Source organism: Sapajus apella, unplaced genomic scaffold, assembly GCF_009761245.1.
Source record: "Sapajus apella isolate SASKATOON/1434 unplaced genomic scaffold, GSC_monkey_1.0 scaffold14, whole genome shotgun sequence".
Lineage (NCBI taxonomy): Eukaryota > Metazoa > Chordata > Mammalia > Primates > Cebidae > Sapajus > Sapajus apella.
The window spans coordinates 27,344,023-27,367,070 of record NW_022436954.1 but is presented as its reverse complement, the minus strand read 5'-3'; the positions used below and the strand labels follow the sequence as shown (position 1 = coordinate 27,367,070).

Sequence of the window (23,048 nt, the reverse complement as noted above, 5' to 3'; positions counted from 1 at the left end):
ATGAAAATGTATTCACCAGGCTACAAGTAGGTAGGGAGTGATTTCACAGATCGAATGAATTGCTGTTACTAACGATGTCACATAATTTACAACTTTGAGCAAAGGTTCCCAGGGGACAGGTGTGAAAACAAAAGCAAGTGATATGTCACCTCACCTTCCTGAGAGCAGGCAGAGGCAGTGCTTTAAGAATAATCAATGACTGACTGGCAGCTTACAGGGGGCAGAGTAGGGCTTCACTGTCTTCTCTGCATGGCCCCTTATTAACAGTAGCCCCAAGATTAGAACTCTCTAGAGTAATGACTCAGTATGTGCCCAAATGCTGAGACATGACTTCAGCCTTTGCTTTACCAGCCCACTTTGGGGGGCAGGATGTGAAGATTTGGTGAGTTGGACTCACAGTTTGTAGAGTCTGGTTGGACAGCAGTTTTGTTTTGTTTTGTTTTGCAACATCCCTTAAGACAGATACTTTGTGCAATATGAGAAATGACTATTAGTCACTTTACAGATGAGAAAGCAAAGTTAAGTAACTTTCCCATTGTCAAGTAGCTCGGAATGTTAGCTGGGAATCACACCTTGGTCTGTCTTCATCCAAACTCAATCCCTTTTCATTACAATATGCAGCTACAAGAACCTGGTAGTTTTTATTTTATTGTATTTTATTTTATTTTTTTGAGATGGAGTTTCACTCTGTTGCCCAGGCTGGAGTGCAGTGGCACAATCTTGGCTCACTGCAGACTCCACCTCCTGGGTTCCAGCGATTCTCCTGCCTCAGCCTCCTGAGTAACTGGGACTACAGGCACGTGCCACCATGCCCGGCTAATTTTTGTATTTTTAGTAGAGACGGAGTTTCACCATGTTGGCCAGGCTGGTCTTGAACTCCTGACCTCAAGTGATCCTCCCACCTTAGCCTCCCAAAGTACTAGGATTACAGGCATGAGCCACTGCACCTGGTCAAACCTGGTACTTTAAGATGAGAATAGCATTCTTCAATATTTCATTATTTACAGCATCATAGACATAGCCTTCAATTGTTCAAAGTAGTTAAGAGTATGTGCACTGATGGGAGTGGGGAGCATGTGTATTGTTTTATGTTGTTTCATTTTGCCACTCTCAAGCAAACTTCTCCTTCTCCAGTATCATCAACATACCCAACCTCAACCTCATAACTGCTAATTCTTCACAAATACCCATAAAACGTACTTATTGAAAGCTGTATTTCCCCCAAGATGTTGGCTATATAGGCAGCTTCAGGTTAAGTATTTTCAAACTTCAGCCATAGCAACAGCAGTTGCACAACCAAGGGCAGCTGTTGATGAAGTCACTGGGAACAAATGAGCAGAGATCCCAGTACTCCTCTGGCCTGTAATCACTCCTCACCACTGGCTCTCAGACTACGTTGATGATCTGGACCCTGGGCGTGCCATTTAGCTTAACTATACAGCTGAAGGAAATGTTCAGGAAAGGATTCTTAATTTGAGATTTTCCTTTGAAGAACACGAGGCTTCATTTTTAAAGAAAGGAAGGCAGTCTATCATGGGATATTACCAGGGTCCTCACAACAATGCAAAGCGAAATCTGATCCAGTCTCACCTGGGTGTGGTGGCTCATGCCTATAATCCCAGCACTTTGGGAAGCCAAGGCAGGTGGATCACTTGAGGCCAGAGTTCGAGACCAACCTGAGCAACAGGGTGAAACCCTGTCTCTACCAAAAACACGAAAATTAGCCAGTCTCATAACCCAGTCTCAAAAAAATTAAATAAATAAAAATTTAAAAAAAAAACTTAAAAAATATTTTTAAAAATCTGATTCAGTCTCTTCAGACATCCTCCCACAGAAGATGCTAAAAAAAGGTTTCTTACATGGTACATATACACCATGGAATACCATGCAGTCATAAAAAGGAATGAGATTGTGTCCTTTGGAGAGACAGGAATGGTGCTGAAAGCCATTATCCTCACCAAACCAACACAGGAACAGAAAACCTAACACTCATGTTCTCACTTATAAGCAGGAACTGAACAGTGAGAACACATGGACACAGGGAGGGGAACAACACACACTGGGCCTCTCGGGTGGTGGGGTGGGGGGAGGGAGAGCATTAGGAAAAATAGCTAATATATGCTGGCCTTAATACTTAGACGATGAGTTGATAGATGTAACAAACCGCTATGGCACAGGGTTACCTATGTAACAAGCCTGCACATCCTGCACATGTACGCTGCAACTAAAATTAAAATTAAAATTAAAAAAAGAAGAAAGAAAGGTTTCCTGATGATCTCTATCTGACCCCTTTGAGGGTGACCCAATCCATTTATTAATTATATGCTCTTGAACAGTTGCTTTTACCCAAAGGGCTTTGTTATTAGTAACAGTGCTGATTATACTCTCAATATTTATGGAACATACCAGCTCCAAGATAAGTGGTTTCCTTTATTTGATCCTTACAACAACAACTCTATGAGCAAGCAGGAAGAAGGAAGAAACAGGTAGAGTGCTATATTACCCTTATTTTATAGACAAGGAACGAAGACCACCAATGTGCCTAAAATCACCTCGTATGCTGCAGAATCACATAGCTAAACCTACATTGGTCAAACTCCAAGACCCTAGTTTGTATGACTATGCTCAAGTAACTAGGTAGTCAATTCAAATACTCCATTCTTCAATTTGACATTTATAACTTACTAGCACTCACAGTAGGGGTCAGCATCTCATAGATCACCATATGGCCTATAAAGCCTAAAATATCTACTCTCTGGCCCTTTACAGAAAAAAGTTTGCTGACCCTTGGCTTAGAAGAGTAGTAAACCAAATCCCAAGTGTTGCATTCAGTTTACTGAAGTCTCTGTAGTACTTGGGACCAGAAGATTCTATCACCTCTTTTAACTCAAGAAAAATATTTCTCTGCTTTGAGTTATGTAAATGACCGAGAGTAATGAAAGTTGGAAATAAATTTTGGGGAAAATAAGAGCTAAAGAGTTGTGGTTGTAAAATATCCACCTCCTGAATTACTGTAGAGCTGCTGGTTAACCAAAATCCAGGGAGGGTTTTGCCAGAATCATGAAGAATTTTGTGAATGGGTCTACACTGAGTATACAGAAAAGTGCCCACAGGCCTCTCTGTATCCACGTTGATGGGGGATTAGAGGAGACTCCACCTACCAACATGCAGCCGAACTGAAGACTAGCTGTTTAAATGGATGCAAGCATGCTAAGCCAATCAAAATAGTGACAAAGAGGGTAGTCAGAAAGGCAGTGAGTAACTATTCATTGTTTTCAAACATGGCGAGAGGTGTTTGGTAATCTTTGTGTGAAACAGACATCTGAATCATCTCAGCAGCAGGGAGTTCTCATGAGTCATGTAATACATGCTAGTCCCAAATTAGGTCTTTCCACCAGCTCAGGAATCTTACCAACACTATCACACTACTCAGTATGGATCCAAAACTCAAGGATTATCTATCTAACTACACCTGCATGTTCAAATGTATTAGATGTACCATGGTATAACATAAGCATATCGTTGGTGTACCATAGACTTTACCTATAGGGTAGAGTCCTTCAAGGTTGCAGAAGAAACAGCTGCAAAAGCTGCAAACTCCAAAACTGCCTCAGCTTGCTGTGTGAATTGGCACATGTGCTGCCTCTTATCTGAGCCTAACAGCCATCTATAAAATGAGATGTTTGAGTTGGATGCCACTGCACTGCCTTCCAGCTGCCTGAATATGTGGAGGGGAAGCTCCTCCAACAGTGTAAAAACAATCCTGGAATACACTGCTGACTTATGACTCATAATTCATCATATCATTATCTAATTAGCATTATAATTACCATCAATAGGATCATTGTTATTATCCTTATTCTAGCATCAGTAATAACAATATAATAATAGCCAACATTTGTTAAGTGCTTTGCACGTGCCAGATCTTATTTGTTGAGGTCTCTGGAACATGTGGGACCAGAAGATTGTAGTATCTGCATAGACCAGGAGCTGGCAAACTGTAGCCATGGTCTAAATCCAGCTCACAGCCTGTTTTCATAAACAAGGTTTTATTAGAACATACTGAAGACTATTGTTTACCTATTGTCTGTTTCACTGCAAGAGCAGAGTTCAGTAATTGCAACAGAAACCCTAAGATATTTAACTGACCCTTTTGAGAAAACACTTGTTGACCCTCTTAGACACTACATAGGAAATCTGTTTTTTTTTTTTTTTTTTTTTTTTTGCCTGCCTAGTGTCTGCTTATTACTCTTTTGGTTCTATCCTCTCAACTTCTCTTCAGGGCACTTCCCCTTCTTAATCCCGTCCCAATGGTTTGGATGAAACTGAACCATGCCCATCTCAGGCCTGGCAAATCAGGTTACTCCATTCCCATGACCACATATATTTGTGGGTGAACATGTGTACCAAGTTAGTCCAATGAGATGTAGTCCTAAGACTTTGGCTAGAAAAAGTGGGAAGGAGGAGCTCTTCTTTGCTGAGGTATCTCACCTGTCAGAATGTGTCCAAAGCTGCTGGGAGCTTATAAGGAAATGACCTGCCTGCGTTTGAAGACAAAGAGATATGGAAAGAGAATGAGTCCTAATAATAAGATTTTAGCTCCTAGATCCAGATATGCCTCAAGTTATTTCTAGACTCTTTGGTTAATAAGCTAATACATTCTCTTGTTCTCTTAAGACAGACTAAGTTAGGCTTCCATCACTTGCAACTAAAACAAAGCAATCCTTTGAAACAGACATAATTACTTTACCCACTAAGACAAACCTGCTCAAGATGACATAACTAGTAAGTGGCAGAGGCTAGGACCCAGGTCTCCACTGAGCTTTTCAAGATGAAGGGGTCAGCATCTAGAGCTCTCTAGAAGATCTGGCTAGAATCAAGAACAGAATCAACACATGATTTTCCTGTCTGTGAACGGCTCTCTAAAGGGCAATTCTTTGGGGATCATCCTGTTTTCTACTTGTGACTGCCCCATGCCAAGACCCAGTAGAGTACTGGCTTCTCATGCAGTAGTTTGAGGGAAGTTATGATCAAGAGTGATGTCATAGCCATTTTTCAGCTCTTCATTCTTGCCATTTAACGGAAAAATTTTTGCTGGAGAGGGAGCTGGCCTCCCTCTGTTGGGATATTTAGTCATTCAGTAAGAAACACATAATCAGAGAATCTCAATGTGGTGAGCAAGATTGTGGGTCAGGATGCTTCTGTATCAAGGAGTACGTTAGGACAGAATTTGCTGAAGAAGAGATTTCACAAAATCAAACCTAACTGGAACTATCCATTCCACAGGGCATCTTCTTATATCGTGCTTTGAAGGGGACGAACTCCAGAAGGAAACATGCAGAGCAGGGTATGGAAACAAAATCTCTCAGGGAGCTCTTTGGTTAGTGTGTGGCTTCATGTTACACCTTTACCAGTTGGAGGACCTTATAATGAGGACTGGGTCTCAGATAGGCAACCTGGTGACTCACAGCACCCTCTGTCAGAGGTGAACTGGCTCAACACACCACATCAAATGAGAGAATGGATTCAAACATTTTTTGATGATTTTCAACTATGAAAGTTCAGCATAAGTTAGATGGACAGATTGATAGATGGAGGGACGGATATTGGATAGACAGAAGATTGACAAGCATAAAAATATACACGTATAATTGTATATACAGAGATGACAAGTAATATTTCTGGAAAGATCACAGGATACTACTGAGAGTGGTAGCCTCTAGGGAGAACTGAGTAAATGGGTATCTCAAATGATGGGGTAACTCACTGATCATTGCATTCTCCTTAGCACTGTTTAAATGTTTTCCCATGTGCATTTATTGCTTTTTCAATGCTAGGATTAAAAGTATGAGGGAATTATCTAAAATATATTTAACAACAAAGCCCTCTTGATTTCAACCCTCAGTGACCCTAAAATTCAAATGACTAAAACCCCATTTCCTCAGGCTTTCTTATTAAGCTTTTGTCCTTGAGGCTTTGTAATATCAGCCATGCAGAGACACTGACATGAGCTCTCTGCTCACGTGTCACTTCTCTGAGCAGAGAAGAGCAGCAACGGGACCCAGCTCATGCCAGACAAACATATTACACGAGACTTGTTCCTTTGGTGTGTGCCTTAACTCAGTGCCAAGCCGGAGGTAAAGGGCAAAGAGTGACAGGAAAGAGTCCAAAATACGGGCCACAAAGGGGTCTAGTCCATCTGGGCGCAGCTGGAGCCAGGACGGGGCATCCCTGGCACAGAGATGAAAGAGCTCTTGGTAGTCTGGCCTCCAAGGGATTTGAAGTCTTTGGAATGATCTGAGCTCCCTACCTGCTTTAGTATAGTCAGTGGACAACACTGATCACTTCAAAAGAATGGGAAATGAAACAGAGCCGTCCTGCACAATTCTGAATCACACAGACATTCTGGAGGAAGAACCGGTGTCTGGCTTTAAAGCCCACTTCTACCCCTTTCTAGCCGTAGGATCCTCAGCAACTCACTTTAGTCCCCAAGAGCCTCAGTTTCCTTATCCATACAAAGGAAGAAGGTTGCAGCATAAATTAGATGCAATTAGTGCCAGCTACAAAGTAGCAATCGGTATTGTCCTAGTTCCCTCCTCCTCTTTGGCATTTCACAAGTAAAGGGAATGCTCTTAAAGAATTCATCCATTGAAAGAGACAACAGAAAACTCTGTCAAAATGAACTTTCTTAGAAAACTGTGCAGACACTGAAGTGAGATCCAGCTTCTCTGGACTCTTACGTAACAAGTTACGTAAGGGTCATCTTATTCCCCCAGTGTGCCCTCTGGGATTATGGCGTGGAGGCTAAGGTCAAAAGGAAATTATGTAAGCATAATCCTGGAAAATTGACAAACAAAGCAGTGACCAGTTCAAGAAGCAAACCAGCAGTACGTTACAGTGAATCTCCCAGACACTGCGGACTTACATAAAACATAGATTGAGTACATTTGGTTGAGAGTGGGGGAGGGGATTGTCGAAATATTTTTTAAATGGTATATCAATATACCAAACTATCTGAATAGAGGCTGGAACTGCATTAGAGCAGCCTCTCTCGAAGGTTCCGGTTCCCCCTGTGATGTTACATATTAACCTCTTAATTGCTGCCTCCTAGGGAGGTCCCACGTCAGAGAGGTAGAGGGAGAAGTGGGGGTAATGAGACCTAGGATAGAGGGAAGTGAATTTGGGTTGGGGCACTTTACCAACAGGTATTTAAGTATTTATTACCTACCAATGCTAACAAATGAAGGCATCTTTTAACTACCAGCTGCATAGCAATCCTGGAGAAGTGGCATTTCTGAAATAGTCCTATTCATGAAAATGTTTAAAATCCTGTTAAAAACCTACTAAGGTATAGAGCATCACAAGCAGCATACAAGAACATTCTCACCCACCTTAACAATCAGGGTAGAGCAAGTGAAAATACCAATTTTTGCACATCAAATTGACAAAACGTCTTTAAAAAGTTGACAACGTCTGTGATTGGCAAGGACAGGTAAATTTAACACGGGAGTCCAAACCGGTATTGAGTGTTGGGGGGAGTTTGGTAGTTTCTGTCAAAATTTAAGATGTGTAATACCCTTTCACATCACAAAACATTTTTCTTAACATCCATCTTGAGAAATGTGTATCTCTGTTCACAAAGATGTCGATTCTTTGCAAAATTGTTTATCACAGTAAGAAACTGACTAATAACCGAAATGTCATCAATAGAGGAGTGCTTAATAAATTCTGATATATTTTGATACAATAAAACTGTACGTACCTGTTAAACAGAATGATGCATTGCTGCATGAGCTGATATGGAAAAATATATAAGATGTAAATAAGATGTTGAAAATTGTATATGCATGTGTACATTTGTAACGTTTGGAAAGAAAAATTAAGAAATGATAGGTAAGAATTATCTCTAGAAATGGATGAGGGTTTTGGAGACAGGTATGTAAAGAGAGATTCTTGCATATTTTTGTAAGTTTTTGGTAGGTTTTTACTTTTAAAAGGATTAGCATGTTCATGTATCATGCTGTACAATTAAAACTACTTTTGAGAAACGGTGAACAGCCATCTGAGATGTTTGGAAGAAAACAGCATTTGTTTTAATGCAGGAAAATATTAACTTTTAAAAGATAAGTCTAAGAAGCTATCATTTATAAAGGAAGTTACCATAGATGTAATAAGCTCTGTGTGAAGATTTGGCTCCAAGCTCACCTAATGCAGATACTGACAAAAGGTAACCTTCTGCCTGAAATGATTCTGAGGTTTATGCTTGAAAATCAAAGCAGTTTGTCTAGAAGAGACAACTAGAGTTTATTTCTCTCAGATGTAATGAACCTCTCAAATGAATGTGGTTTTTTGTTTGTTTGTTTTTTTCCCTGGTTCAAAAGGAGGCACAGCATAATTTCTAGTATGGTAGCTTTCGTTGCCTCCTGCAAGATTAGAGAAAAATGGCTGGGTGTGGTGGCTAACACCTGTAATCCCAGCACTTTGGGAAGCTGAGGTGAAAGCATCGCTTGAGACCTGGAGGTTGAGGCTGCAGTGAGCAGTAATCTGTCCGCGGCACTCCACCCTGGGTGGCAGAGTGAGACTTTGCCTAAAAAAAAATTAAAAAATTAAATGAAACTTAAAAAGATTAGAGAAAAATGCAGCATCTCTTTTCTGAACCTTAACCCTACTCATTCAGTAACAGAGGCTATTATATCCCATTCACACTCAAGTTCATGCATCAGAAAATACTAGCCCAAAGCTGGTCTTGACCACCTGTATTCAACTCCTAGGACATCGTTTCCAGAATAGAACACTTATGGTTCTAGAGTGGAGCTAGAGTTTGCGAGTGGGGTTTCTATCACTGCCCTGCTCTGATACATCGTGAGCCTTCAGACAAGTCACAAACACCACACCGGTGTGTCAGTAATAAGACAAGAATAATAAAGAGTGCCTATAGGAGAACAGAAAATTCCAGGCAGCAGTTTCACAAAACTAGCACAAAGGAAACTGTTGAAAGAGCAGCATAGGCTAGGGGCTGATTAAAAAAAAAACCTGAAAAACAGGGTGTGGGCCAAGCTGGCTAAGACTGACAGGACCCAACATAGCACTGGATTTGACCTAAGTTTCACCTAGGACCTCAATATATGCTCATTAGCATACCAAATCACATACCTATTGGTACCATGACAGTTCCAGAAACAACCATATTTGGTGTAAAAATGAGTGGCACCTCAGTTCCAAGAAATCTTCACCTTTTCTCAGGAATCTTCATTAACATTCCACTCTTTGGTTAAGGAAACTCACAAAGGTAGAAGCCCCAAACCCTGCTTGGCATGACTTTCTTGAGTACACATGCACTCCCCTTTCTTGAGTGTGTACTTTTCACTTGCAATAACTCTACATACTTTCACTAGTTTCCTAACTAGTCCTTGAATTTCTTTTCACTCTGGTGTCAAGTGCTTGGACACCAACCAGGATGGAGGTCCCCTGGGAATCTGGGGACCTCCTGTAGCCCATTGATAGCAGTAGTATTAGCATCCTTGTCTTCAAATTGAGATGACCTATTATCTGTGCACCAGAATAATAATAATATCTGTGCACCAGGATGTGGCCCCTTCATTTTTACACACACACACAGAGGCACACACACACACAAATCTGGTGTATTCAAAAGCAGAAATTAATAATATATGTACAAGCATCGTGAAATCCCTTGAAGACTTCTGCCTGAACATCTATTGCAATGTCAGGTGATCATTTCATAGCAGATGAAATATCTGGAACCCAAGACACATGGCTAAGAAGTAGCCCCACTGATAACTCAGATCCCTTTTTTCCCATCATTAAAACTTTTTTTTTTTTACATGTGAGACCTAAACATAATCTAAGTTATTAATTTGTTCATGCATTCACCCATTCAACTGATATTTGCTGAGCATCTTCTCAGGGCTTGGCATTGTTCTCTGTGCTTCAGTAGAGCAGTGAACGCCGTAGAGGCTTACGTACTGAAAGGGGGAGGTAAGAACAAACAATGCCATATGGAATATGCACTGTAAAGAATAATGGAGCAATGTGCTAGTGAGTCGGATATTTAAGGTAAGGTGGTCAGGAGGTGACATTTAGCCAGTGACTTGAAGACAGTTACAGTGACCATGTGGATCTTGGGGGAAAGTGTTCGGAGAAGGAACAGCAGATGCAAAGCCCTGAGGCAGGAGCAAGCTTGGTATATGCTACGAGCAGCAAGCGCTCGCTACACAGTGCACAGGTCAAATCCTGTGAGTGCATGCTTGATGGGATTATGGAACTCTCACCCTGAAAATGCGCATACAGACAAACTTTTCTTACAATTTCAGACCGCTGAAGACCTTAACCCATAGCCCTTAGTTAAGATCCTTTGTTCTACTCCAATCAGTTGTTGCTTCTGACATGGCTCTGAGGCTGCAAAAGGCTGAGTCCTGGCTGCCATCCCTCGCATGGTGAAAGACAAAAAGAAGGCCAACCTCCTTCTTCAGATGACGTGCTGGTTATGAATTTCAAAAAGAATGGGAGACCCTTCCTGCTGTCTCAGCTTCAGGGACTGATAAATTATTCTGGAGCAATGAGAGCATATTCTTCAGCCTGCTCACTCACCCCCTCTGTAACAGGAAGGGCTTCTGGAGCCCTGAGCACCTGGATTGGATCAAATTCCATGCACTCTGATTTGGAAGTGAGCTAGAGGAGCTTTTAATCTCCAGAAGGTAGTAAGAGAATTGGACCATCCAATTAGGCTTAGCACCTCTGATTCAAACAGCGAGCATGTAACTGAGAAATATTTTTGGTTTGTCTCTAAGTGGAGTTTTGAATGCCCCAAGAGTAAAAAAAATAACATTCCTTTTAAAAACAATAAACAAGCTGATTTAAGTAGCATGCTGAACCCACGCAACCCAGTCCATGACGCCTGGTCTGTTTCATGCCAGTATCACGTATGCCGCCAAAGGACTCACAGTGCTAAGACCATCACACCTAATAACTCTTGCTAAATACCAGGGTTCCAATTACAGCTCCACTGTAAAACACTTCATAAAATGTGCAGACCTTGCTCCTGCTTTTGCAGACCCAGACTTGCCCTCCCTCCTTTCTCTCCTGGGTTCTGCAAACGGCCTTCCAGCTTTCAGAACTTTCTGCTGAGTTCTGGGGAAACTGGGGCCACTTACCTATGACTGCACTGTCTAAGGGTGGCATCCTCTTTGCAGAGGAACGGCTGGGTGATTTCATTCCCTGCTGTCTGTGCAAGGCACACTGGACACCAGTCATTGCACCACTCAGGAAGGTAGGCACCTCTGCTGTGAGCATCTGACTGTTGGGACTGGAGGGGACCAGTGATGGGGACAGGCAGAAGAGGGGGAGCCTGAAGTTACCTTCCCCCACCAACCACGCCATGAAATACTGACATAGCACAAGGGGCAGAGGTTACCAGAGTTAACTATAACCCCCTCACCAACCAGATTCTTTCCCTATCTCTTAAAAAAAGGTAAAGAAATCATTTTATGATATATTTTCCAGATTAGCTAAATAATACACATTTTGTCTACAGAAAGATACAATGATGAATATGAAAATTACCAGTAAATCCCACTGCCAGGAAAATCTAAGTAATAGCCAATGCTTGTACCAAGAATTATTTTAAATGTTTTATATTCATTTTAACTCATGTTTTAAATTAAACTTCAAAATCTCTCTATAAAGTTTACATTATTTTAAGACCCATTTTGCAGGTGAGAACACCAAGTCACAGAGAAATTAAGTAACTTGCTCAAGGTCTCACAGTTATTAAGCATAAGAGCTGCAATTAAAACTCAGACACATGTTCTTAATGCATCTTAGCCATGACTGCTTTCCGTTTGAGGCATCAATTTCCATCGCAGCTCCTGCTGCTCTGGGGCCAAGCATACAGCAGGGACTTCTCCCTTCTTTTGTCTTCATGGGCTGCTCCCTCCCCTGCCAGCTCTGCAACCCTTTGTGAGCCTCCCCGAGAACCACACACTCAAAAGAGTCACCAGCAAACCAGATAGGGAAAGAAGCTGCCTTTCACTCAACTCAGGATGTGCTGAGCATCTGGCATACCCACAGGATTGAGAGGATACAGTGATTGGGGCTCAGCTCTTGACCACAGGGCATTTGGTCTAGTGGCAGAGATTTGGCCTATAAACAAGAGTAACTAATGACAGAAATGTAAACAGACTCCAGGCTCCTTGAGGGCAGGTTCATAGCGTGCACAGTAGGGACTTAGAGGAGGCAATCAATCGCTGTTTGTTGAGTGACTCAAAGTGTAAGATAGTAAGATCCTTGGTTCACAGCACTTGTTATCTTCTGAAATCATAAAGAAGTCAGAAAGGGCTTTCGCAGTGAAATGACAGTAAAATGGAGACTCATAGGGTAGATATGATGAGATAAAGCAGCAAGGAGGGGCAGGGGCACATGCCAAGGCATGGGAGCAGGACTACCCATGGGTGGCCCACAACTTGGACCCAGGATGGAAGACGACCGCGCTCTCACAGCAGAAGTTCTGCAGGCAAGGAGCCGGGACTGGAGAGGGGACTAGAAAGATAAATAGGGTCAGAGGGTAGAAGGGCTTCATGCCAAAGGGAGGAGTTTAGACTTTGGAAAAAAGACACCTCTGAAGATAGATTTGAGAGTTAACTACTTCAAAAAGCTAGTAAAAACTGCCATAAAAAATTAGCTCTCCAACTGAGAAAACAGACAAGAAAAAAGATTTCAGGAGGGATGAGAGTTTAACATTGCAAAACAGCCACTTCTGATGGCTATGAGAAGGAAGAGGAGTCCCCAGAGGTCAGACAGAAAGGAGGCATGAGAGCTAGAAGGTTGAAGGAGAAATGGTACAGGGGTTCTGCATAGCGGGGTTTCTTTTGGACACCCCCATGAATGGAGTCTCCTAGTCTGCTCTAAACAGACACAGTAACTCAGTACACTCTCTGTTGAGCCTCTGCTCCCCAGTTCCAGTGCCATTTAGGCCATTTTAAACAAAACAAGATCACAAGCAGATTTCACCTCTTGAGCAAAGTCCAAATCAGTGATAGTGGCTGCTGGAGCGATGTGTTGAGAAGGATCCCAAGGCTGAATCTTCGCTCAAATTCAGATTCAAAGTGAATTAATTCTATGATTAATTAGCAATATCTGCCATGGACACAAAATTAAGAGGTGGACATATGCGTGCTTATATTTGCCTTCCTTACTTTCAATAGTTTGCATTCATTTGATTTATTAGATATGAGCTTATTTAGAGCAGTGATTATATTGACATTGGTGCCAGGCCTTTTGCCAGGTAGGCACTGGAAAAACAGAGATCACTGTGCTAAGCAATTTTTAAAATAGAAGTGAAATCTTGCCATGTTGTCCAGGCTGGTCCCCAACTCCTGACCTCAAGTGATCCTCCTGCCTTGGCCTCCCAAAGAGCTGGGATTACAGATGTGAGCTACCACACCCAGGCATAGATGTTTGTTAAATGAATGCCTTTGTTCCTAAGAAAAATGAGGACAAAGAGCTTCAGGAATGCAGAGGTCACAAAAGGTATCTCTTCCTCTCAAGCCAGCTTCCCATTTTACCTTGCCTGGGGCCAAGCTTCCTGTGACAAGTCTGGGCTGCACCTGGGCGAATTCAGGCCTTTCTTGTTCACGGAAAGTGCCCAGCCCACAGACACTATCCCCTCATTGTTCTGTAGGAGGAGTTGTTCCTAACACAGCTAAAAGATTCTTGAATGCATGAGGAAAGCCTCCCCAGGGATAGGCCTGTCAACAGGTGCTATGGCCGAAGCATTCCTTGGCCATCTGTTTTTACATAAGAGAGATGTGGAATGCAAGAGCCAGAGGCATGCTTGGCTTGGCCTCCCTGGGGTTGAAAAAACTGTCTAGAATTGGAGAAGGCCAATGGACACGCATTTCTGAGGATCTTGCCTCAAGTATTTATTGATGAGCAAACCTAATAATTCCTCTTTTTTTCTTCAACCCTCAATAGAGTGCTTGCATGTAGCAGATACTCAATAAATGAGGCAGAAACATTAAATTTAAAGAACTCCTGACACAGACAGGGAGGAAAGCAAACAGGGAAGAAGTCATGTCCGAGAGGTAGATAATGCCCTAAGGGGAGGGGAGGAAGCACATGACCAACTGATGCAGGCACATGTCACCACTACTAGAATTAAGAAGACAGAGATTGAGCGTGGTGGCTCATGCCTGTAATCCCAGTACTTTGGGAGGCCAAGGCAGGTGGATCACCTGAGATCAGGAGTTAGAGACCAGCCTGACCAATATGGTGAAACACGATCTCTACCAAAAATGCAAAAGTTAGCCACTATGCCTTGCCCCTGTAATCCCAGCTGCTCGTGAGGCTGGGGCAGGAGAACTGCTTGAACCTGGAAGGTGGAGGCTGCAGTGAGTGAGATCACACCACTGCACCCCAGCCTCAGTGACAGAGTGAGGTCTGGTCTCAAAAAAAAAAAAAAAGAGGCCGGGCACCGTGGCTCAAGCCTGTAATCCCAGCACTTTGGGAGGCCGAGGCGGGTGGATCACGAGGTCAAGAGATCGAGACCATCCTGGTCAACATGGTGAAACCCCGTCTCTACCAAAAATACAAAAAATTAGCTGGGCATGGTGGTGCGTGCCTGTAATCCCAGCTACTCAGGAGGCTGAGGCAGGAGAATTGCCTGAACCCAGGAGGTGGAGGTTGCGGTGAGCCGAGATGGCGCCATTGCACTCCAGCGTGGGTAACATGAGTGAAACTCCGTCTCAGGAAAAAAAAAAAAAAAAAAAGGAAGAAGACAGAGACATGGATGGAATCACTGGGAACAGGTTCCAAAAGGAGAAGAATATCTGCTGAGTTTGGAAGACTACAGGTAGACTTGCTTTTGGTTGGTAGAGAAAAGGGGAGAGGATACATCAGGCAGAGGAAACAAAGAACAAAAGCTCAGAGCAGGATGGGAAAGGCAAGGTTCAGAAAGAGGTGGACGTAGAGGGAGGTGGATCTGGCAGCAGCAATGAACAAGACTGGAGGCAGGGATGTGGATAGGCCGCTGCGGGGACCCAGACACGGAGGGAGGAGGCCTGCAATGAGGTGTGGACTATGCAGATGAGATCAAGGTGAAAACCAGAGCCAAATCAAAAGGAAGAATCACAAAAGAATCCAAAGGGAATCAAAGACCAGATCACAGAGAATAATAAATAAAAGACAACAACAGAGGAAGTGGCGATTTTCTATGAATTCTCAGAGGCATGGATTCTTTCTGTGGCCTACTGATGACCAAACCTTGTCCAGCAAATGCCCAGGGCCTAGAAGCCAGTAATTCTGATGTGTGCATCCTACAAACCCTGTGGAGTTGTCTTCCTCATCTCAGCCCCGCTTCATCTGTCTTTTACTCCCTTCCCTTCGTGAGAAAATAGGGAAGAGCTCTTCCCCTCCAGATTTTCAGTGCCTTTCGCTGCAGGCAGCCACCCAGGTATCTGAGAACATGCTACCCTCTCCCATATCAAAGATAAGTACCTAATGAACTCAAGCATATAAGAAATCAGGTGCTTACTTCTCATAGGACATCTGCATTTTAAAGGAACCCTAACCCAGATTCTTAGATTCCCAGTAGGTGTCTCCAGGGTTTCCTACCAGCTGCATGCCTGGGAGGGGATTGAGAGGGGAACACACAGTCTTTGGGCTCAGGGAACTTACAATTTAGTAGTTGAAAAGGCCATTCTTGTCTGTTTTGTACTTACCTTTTCCAGCAAGGAGTAGAAGTCCTATATAGTTAGAGACCTATGTTTGGGGTAGTTATAAACATGGGCTCAGAGACAGAGAGACCTAGGTACCAATCCCAGCTCCACCACTTAACAGCTAAGAAACTTTGGGCAAGTTTCTTCATGTCTCTGAGCCTCAGTTTTTCTCCTCCAGGAAATGAAAGCACTAAATGAGATCACCCATACAATGGGCTCAGTACAGTGGCACTTGTTATATATTCAATACCTAGCTGCTAAGATGTGCCAGGAAATACCAGAGGCCGCTATTGGCTTTAGAAAGTGCAGACTAAAAATCAAAGAACAAGAAGACATCTCCCAGACCCTAGAGGCTAAGTGAGTTTCTGTTTTTAATTTTCTTGTTCCAATTACGTATTTACAGATGAAGAAACCTAGGCACTTTCTTATTCTGTCTTGTTTCATCTTATAGGATATGGGGGTGGAAGATGGCATCAACATTTATTGAGCATCTATATTAAGTCCAGCATGGAGGTAGGCATTGCCATAGTTTGTCTCTTTTAATCCTTGCAACAACCCCAAAAGCTATAAATGTTTACCCCAGATTAGGATGAGACGGTAAAAAAAGGCTGAGGTTGTGAATCTTGCCGAAGGTCATATAATTAATAAAGTGCAGAGCTAGGATTCAAACCCAGGTCTCTCCAGTCACCATATGCTGCTTCCTAGGTCCTGACTTGAGTCAGACCTTAACCCCAGGCACCTGGGAATCCTTCCATAGACACACCAAGATAAGATTTTATCTCAGCTTTTAAATTTGGGACTCTAAAAAGCTTGGCTGATGCAACAAACCCTTTGATGATTTATTCAAATATTTCTGGCTGCCCCATCAAGCCTATCAGGAAGATGCCTGGGCTGAGATTGGAGCTGCTAGTCGGTCTGAACCCAGACCTCCTACCAGGCACTGAAGTGTCCTCAGTTCATGGCCTGGAAAATGAAATGGAAGGAGCCCTAAGATTCTATTTTTTTGATTTCCCTAAACCTTAAATATACCTTCTCTCTGAGAGAACATATTAATATTAAAACCCACCAACATTTTTACTTCCTTTGAAAGATTATCTTAAAGAGTGAACCCACCTACCCACTATCCTCATCCAATGGAATCAGCTGGCCCAGTCTTTGTTGGAGATTAATAACAATAATATACTAACGATAGCTAACATTCATTGAGTACTGAGCAAGGTACTATCCTCCAAAAACCCAAAGAAATGCATCATATCATTAGCCCCACTTTATTGATGAGAAAACTGAGGTTTAGAGGGTTAGGTAGGCTAGCCATGATCAGGCAACTGATTAGTGCCAGAGACAGAATCCAAGCCAGGAACACTTTACTTATGAGCCCATGCTCTTCTCTCTGCATCATGCTCTCCCTAGCAAACTTCCCACTCCTTCTCTGCCTCCCAAAATGACCAGAACACCTCTGCTCTCCCAGACAGCATGTCAGTTCCTCCTGAGACCATGGAGCCTGTCTAAAGAACACACCAGACCAAGGCACTTTCCTACTGACGTGGACGTGTGTTCTCCCAGACATTTCACCCACTCAGCCCAGGCCTTAAGGAGGTTTAAAAGCTAAAAATGGTCTGGTTTTCAAAAATGAACCCATCAGATACAATATCATTGGGAGTACATTGTGTGTACATTTAAAAGGTAAGATAGAAAACTGTATATATACTTTGATCATTATTTTATTATTTTATTTATTTATTTTTTGAGATGGTATCTTGCTCTGTTGCTCAGGGTGGAGTACAGTGGTGCGATTTCAGCTCACTGCAACCTCTGCTTGGTTTAAGCAATTCTCCTGCCTCAGCCTTCTGAGTAGCTGGGACTACAGGTGTGTGCCATCACACCCAGCTAATTTTTGTATTTTTAGTAGAGATGGAGTTTCACCATATTGGCCAGGCTGGTCTTAAACTCCTGACCTCATGATCCACCCGCCTCAGCCTCCCAAAGTGCTGGGATTACAGGTGTAAGCCAACGTGCCCAGTCCTGATCATAATTTTTTAAAAATTGTATATTGCATCCAGAAAAAATAGGGTGCAAAAGGTTCCTAGTGGCTATCTGTGAATGATAAGATGATGGATGGGTTTTTATTTCGTTAATGTTTCCAACTTTCTTCAACAAAAATGAAGTCATTTTTACAATCAGAAACAAAAAGTTGCTAAAATAAGCTAATTGACCAAAAAGAAAAAAAAAAAGTCCATGTGATTCAGAGTAAGAACAAGGAACTACTTAATCTATAAAGTAACTTCATTGGCACATGTTCCATTTTCTTGCTACTTACACACCATGCCCTGGTCATGAACATCCACCTTCATCTAGTTCCACTCGGTTTTCCAGCCTGCTTCTATGCTGAGAAAAGAATGTTAGTGTTGGGAGTGAATTACCTTAACACATCCACGGCCCCTTTCCAGCCCAAGGCATAGCCTTCTGCAGAGGGAAGGTTTAATTACCAAAAGCTCTGTGACACAGTTAGCACTATTTTTGGCTGGCAGGCAGGGCAGGTTAGCTCTTTATCCATCCCTGCCTTGGCTGAGCCCCAGAGGTCACAGAGAGAGAGCATGTTCACCATCTCAGGGCCAAGCCTATCTTTTTAGAAGCCATTCCAATGCTGCCTCCTGAGAAAGCAGCAAGGCCCCAGTTCCCGTTTGCAGTGGAGTGGCACAATTTCTCCTCATGGTAGTCTCACCCCTGTCTAGAACTGCAAGCTGTTTCGGGGTATGCTGCACTGCATTGAGAGAGAGCTGCCCTTGTTTTCTAATCCACCTTACTGGGTACATTGCAGAGGGTTAGGCTGAGATGGTCGGCAGTGAGCTCATGCATGGCTAAACTGCACCATGAAAGAAATGAATGAGATGGGAACTCAAGGGAATTGGGAATAAATGAATGGGAACTCAAGGGATTGGGAATCAAGGAGCTAGGGAGGAAAGAGGAGGGGTATGAGCAGGAAGCAAGAGATTCTATCAATATGGTGGGGAAGCACGTGCCTGGGCAGCAGAGGTGGCCAAGGAAAACTCTCCCAGCTGGCAGCAGTGACCACAAGAAACCTCAGTAGAAAAACAGTGACAATAATAGCAATAATCATTTCAAAACCAGCTCTGAATTTTGATATCTTCTGTCCTTGCTTCTAAGATAGGCTTTTTTTTTTTTAAGATTTAATGTTTCTGAAATTGGGATGCATTTTATAATCAATATAGACATTTATCTACTATGGTATTTATCTTTTTACTTGAAAAACTATTATTACATTGTGAGTGCAATTTACAACTAAGGGTGACTTAGAACGGAGTGAATGTGGCTGTTTAGAAACCTTCTGATAGAGACAGATGGAGTTGGGCTGATATTCTCCTTTCCTTGTCTCTTTAATCTTAAGGTTTCCACTCCCTTAACCATTCATACAAATGCACAGAAGCAATGCCTCAGCTTCTCTTCTTCACTTGGCAGACTCCTGCTCATCCTTCCAATCTTGAATCAAATGCTGCTTCCTCCAGGAGGCCCCCCTGACCTAACTGAACAAGTCTAACTCCCCTGTTGTTCCGTGTGATTGATGGATGTGCATCATCCCCCTAGACTGTACCCTTCTTGAGAAGAGAACTCGACCTTGTTTCCTCACTGCTAAATCACCCATTAAGAGCACAATAGGATTTTCAGTAAATCTTTGCTGCATTAAAAAATGTGAGTCTCTAATAGAGAGCCTGAAGACAAATGATTGATTCCCACGTCAGATGATCAAAAGTTTCTTTCAATTATCCTTGGCAAATATCCCTAACAGTAAGGGTGGACATAAGCTAGACCTTCAGAAAAGAAGAAAGTCTTGCCACCTTTCTATCATCAACAGATCATGTTGATATTTAATTAAATGCATGTTAAACAGTATTTAGGCATTTATTATTATTTGTGCTTTTTGCCCTACTGGTTCCCGGTGAATCCTTACTCCTATTTAAATTACAAGCCAAAGCCTCCCTTGAAAGGATGTTAAGTAAATAAAGAGTATGACCATAGCACTTAGTGCAGTATTAACATACATTTTACACTTTAAGGAGGGAAAATTTCAACAGACAGCACCATTAGAATGGTACTACTGGTTAAAAATCCTATAATCCTAGCAAATACTGAGAACAGCTTCATGCCTAGAAGGGTCTCTAGAAACCCTTGGGTCTGACCATTTTACAGATAGAAGGCCAAGACACAAATCTACTACCAAAGGGCAAAGGTATCCTATTAGTGGCATACTGGGACAAGAGACCTCCTGAAATAAAAAGAAAATCTTAGCTGGGCTTAGTGGCTCCTGTCTGTAATCCCAAGGCTTTGGGAGGCTGAGGCAAGAGGATTGGTTGGGACCAGGAGTTCAAGACCAGCCTGGTCAATATAACAAGATCCTGAATCTACAAAAAATAATTTTAAAAAATTAGCCACGCATGGTGGTGCACACCTGGAGTCTCCACTACCAGGAAGTCTGAGGAGGAGGAATTCCTTGAGCCCAGGAGTTCCAGGCTGCAGTGGACTATGATCACACTGACATTACTCAACCTATGTGACAGGAGACTATGCTTCTTAAAAAAAAAAGTCCTGAGATCAAAGGATCTGTATTGGCCCACCTCTTCCGATGTTTCTTTTTTGCCCTAACACAGTGGTTCTGAGCCAGGGGCAATTCTGTAATGTCTGGACACATTTTTGGTTGCCACTACCAGAGGAAGAGGTGCTATTAGTAAGTAGAGGCCAGGGATGCTGCAAATCATCCCCCACAACAAAGAATTATTTTGCCCCAAATGCCAGTAGGGCCAAGGTTGAGAAACCCTATCCCAACAGATGGCAGGGAGGCAGAAGGGGCCATCCCTGAGCAACTGCTCACACTTCTCATCCCCAACTGCCCCCACCTCTGTCACTGAAGAACACATCTGAGATTTTGCCCCACATACTGAAGTATGTGCCTACTCTCATGGACACAAATAGATATCAGAAGACTGGCCTAGCCCCAACAGAAGCATGACACATCTTCCACAAGCAGGAATCTTTCTGAATTTCCTCAACTCTAATTATACATTTTTCCATGTTTTAACATTTCTGAAAATGGAATGTGTCTCATAATGAATGTAGTTTCCCTTACCCCAATGCTGTTATAAAATTTCTTATAAACGATCACATTTATAATCAGAGAAACATGGTAGTTTAAATCATAATGTATACATAGAAATACAAACAAATGATAAAGCATGATGTAAAATTTGCTTGGTTTCCAAGGATGAAACACAAGGCTTCAAATAATTTTTCCCTTGTGGCAGCCCCTTTGGCTAATGTGAGAGTTCAAACTCTTCCACCTTGTTGGTAGAGAGACCTAAAGCATGATAGACTTTACTCTCAGGATGAAAGAAGACCAAAGGTAAGAATGTCTGTGGATGAGACCAACTATGGTGAGCTCACTTTCAGAATCTCAGCAACAGAAAGACTTGATCTCCCTCCTCCCAACCCTTCACCACCTCCTCCCACATCTTCACTCCTCTAATCCTCCATGGCTTTTTTCTATGTTTTTCCATAATTTGCACCAGTTTTGGTGATTAGCTCTTGGGAGTGTACTGGAGCTCACTGGGAAAGAAGCATCCATGGGTCCTGCCTGCTGTCTGCCTTGTTTCACCTCATGTCTGCTGCAAAACATCAGGAAGTGGTCAACACACCAGCTGTAGAGGGAGTGAGGCCAGTTTGAAATCCAGTCTTAACATCTTAGCTGGTCAGGTGTGGTGGCTTATACCTGTAATCCCAGCACTCTGGGAGGCCAAGGTAGGCAGACCACTTGAGGTCAGGAGTTCAAGACTGGCCTGGTCAACATGGTGAAACCCCATTTCTACTAAAAATATAAAAATTAGCTGGGCATGGTGGTGGGTGCCTGAAATCCCAACTACTTGGGAAGCTGAGTCAGGAGAACCACTTGAACACAGGAGGCAGAGGTGGCAGTGAGCCAGATCATCACAGTGCACTCCAGCCTGGGCAACAGAGCATGACTCCATCTCAAAAAATGAAAAATCTTAGCTGATGGTCTCTTTGAACAACTTAGGTGACTCTGTGAGCCTTAGTTACTTCCTATGTAAGGCATAGCAGATAGATAACAACATGGTCCACTACAGAGCTGTTTTTCTCTTTAATTACAAAAAAAATAGTTATGTGAAATACATGGTACATGGCCAACTTCCCATGACAGTTGATGTGGTCTTCTGAGCAGGTTGTAGGATGTCTAGCAGTAATGATTCTAAAGATTTCATAGCTTTGTACTTAGCTACACTTTGGGAGTTCCTGAATGAATTGAATGCCATCAAATACACCTAGATTGGGGGACCCCATGGTGTTTTTTTTAAACAAATTCATCCTCACAAACTTATAATCAACCCATACGATATCACTAATTGATTTTGAACGGTGATGTTATGGCAGGTGTTGGTTTGTTCTATAAAATTTTTGGGAATAAAATCTTTGATCTAATTGGTATCCCCAGATGGTAGAAAGTCTTAGTCGAAAATCTACTAATATTCCTGGGCATCTCTGTCCATGCATTATGCCAGTGTACTTGCTAAGTTGGCTAAGACTCTAGGCAACTCCCAGCTCTCCCCTGGAACCTTAGGCAGAAGGCCCTTGGTTACAATGTGGGTAAAAGTGGGGTGCATTCCAAGACAGCTACTTTCAGTCAAGAATATAATGTATCTTTTCTCTGTGGCAGCAAAATTCAAGGCTCCTTCTCAGATACTTGAAATTATTTCTGAGGGTCCGGAATATTCCTTTGCTCTTGTCGTTTAGGCTTATCTTGAAACATTTAGACTAAGTAAGTGAATGGCACTGACAGATGTAAAATGTCTTACAATTTAGAGAGTGTATTAAGAAAAATGAGGGGAAATGAGAATAAAAGCAATCCTTATTCTTTTAAATATAAAGTCATTATATGAATTTTATTACATAAAAATGTAAAACTAATTTTCTATAACACATTATTTAAGTATTGTTATTTCAGGCAATAATTAACTTTTTACTCATTTGATTTATACATTTTCTATTGCAAGCATTGGATCTCTTATTATAAAAAGGTAAGCATTTTTTAAAAGCAAATTCAAATCCATTAATTTTAGATCTCTATTAAAGGCAGAAAACCTAAATCAATAACTTAAATCAGACAGGAGTGGGCTTTTTGCAAACAAGTACATTCAGACATCATGGATAGCAGGCTTCATGTTTCTCAAAATGGGTATTACTCATTATAAATCTGTTCATGTTCGTGAACCTGATGGCTTCATTTTGGGA

The 23,048-nt window shown here is 42.3% G+C and overlaps 1 protein-coding gene and 2 long non-coding RNA genes across 5 annotated transcripts in view; 1 reads left to right on the top strand and 2 right to left on the bottom strand.

Annotated features, from left to right (window-relative positions):
• SLC1A2 (solute carrier family 1 member 2) overlaps positions 1-23,048 on the bottom strand; it is a 164,617-nt gene that overhangs the window by 83,748 nt on the left and 57,821 nt on the right. The gene's annotated exons all lie outside the window — the stretch shown is intronic.
• Positions 415-23,048, top strand: LOC116555128. The gene is made up of 3 exons (XR_004270391.1): positions 415-428; positions 4,499-4,501; positions 22,969-23,048. It is a non-coding gene; the product is annotated as an uncharacterized LOC116555128 (long non-coding RNA).
• LOC116555125 lies at positions 18,884-21,568 on the bottom strand. The gene is made up of 2 exons (XR_004270388.1): positions 20,645-21,568; positions 18,884-19,077 (listed from the first exon to the last, which is right to left on the bottom strand). It is a non-coding gene; the product is annotated as an uncharacterized LOC116555125 (long non-coding RNA).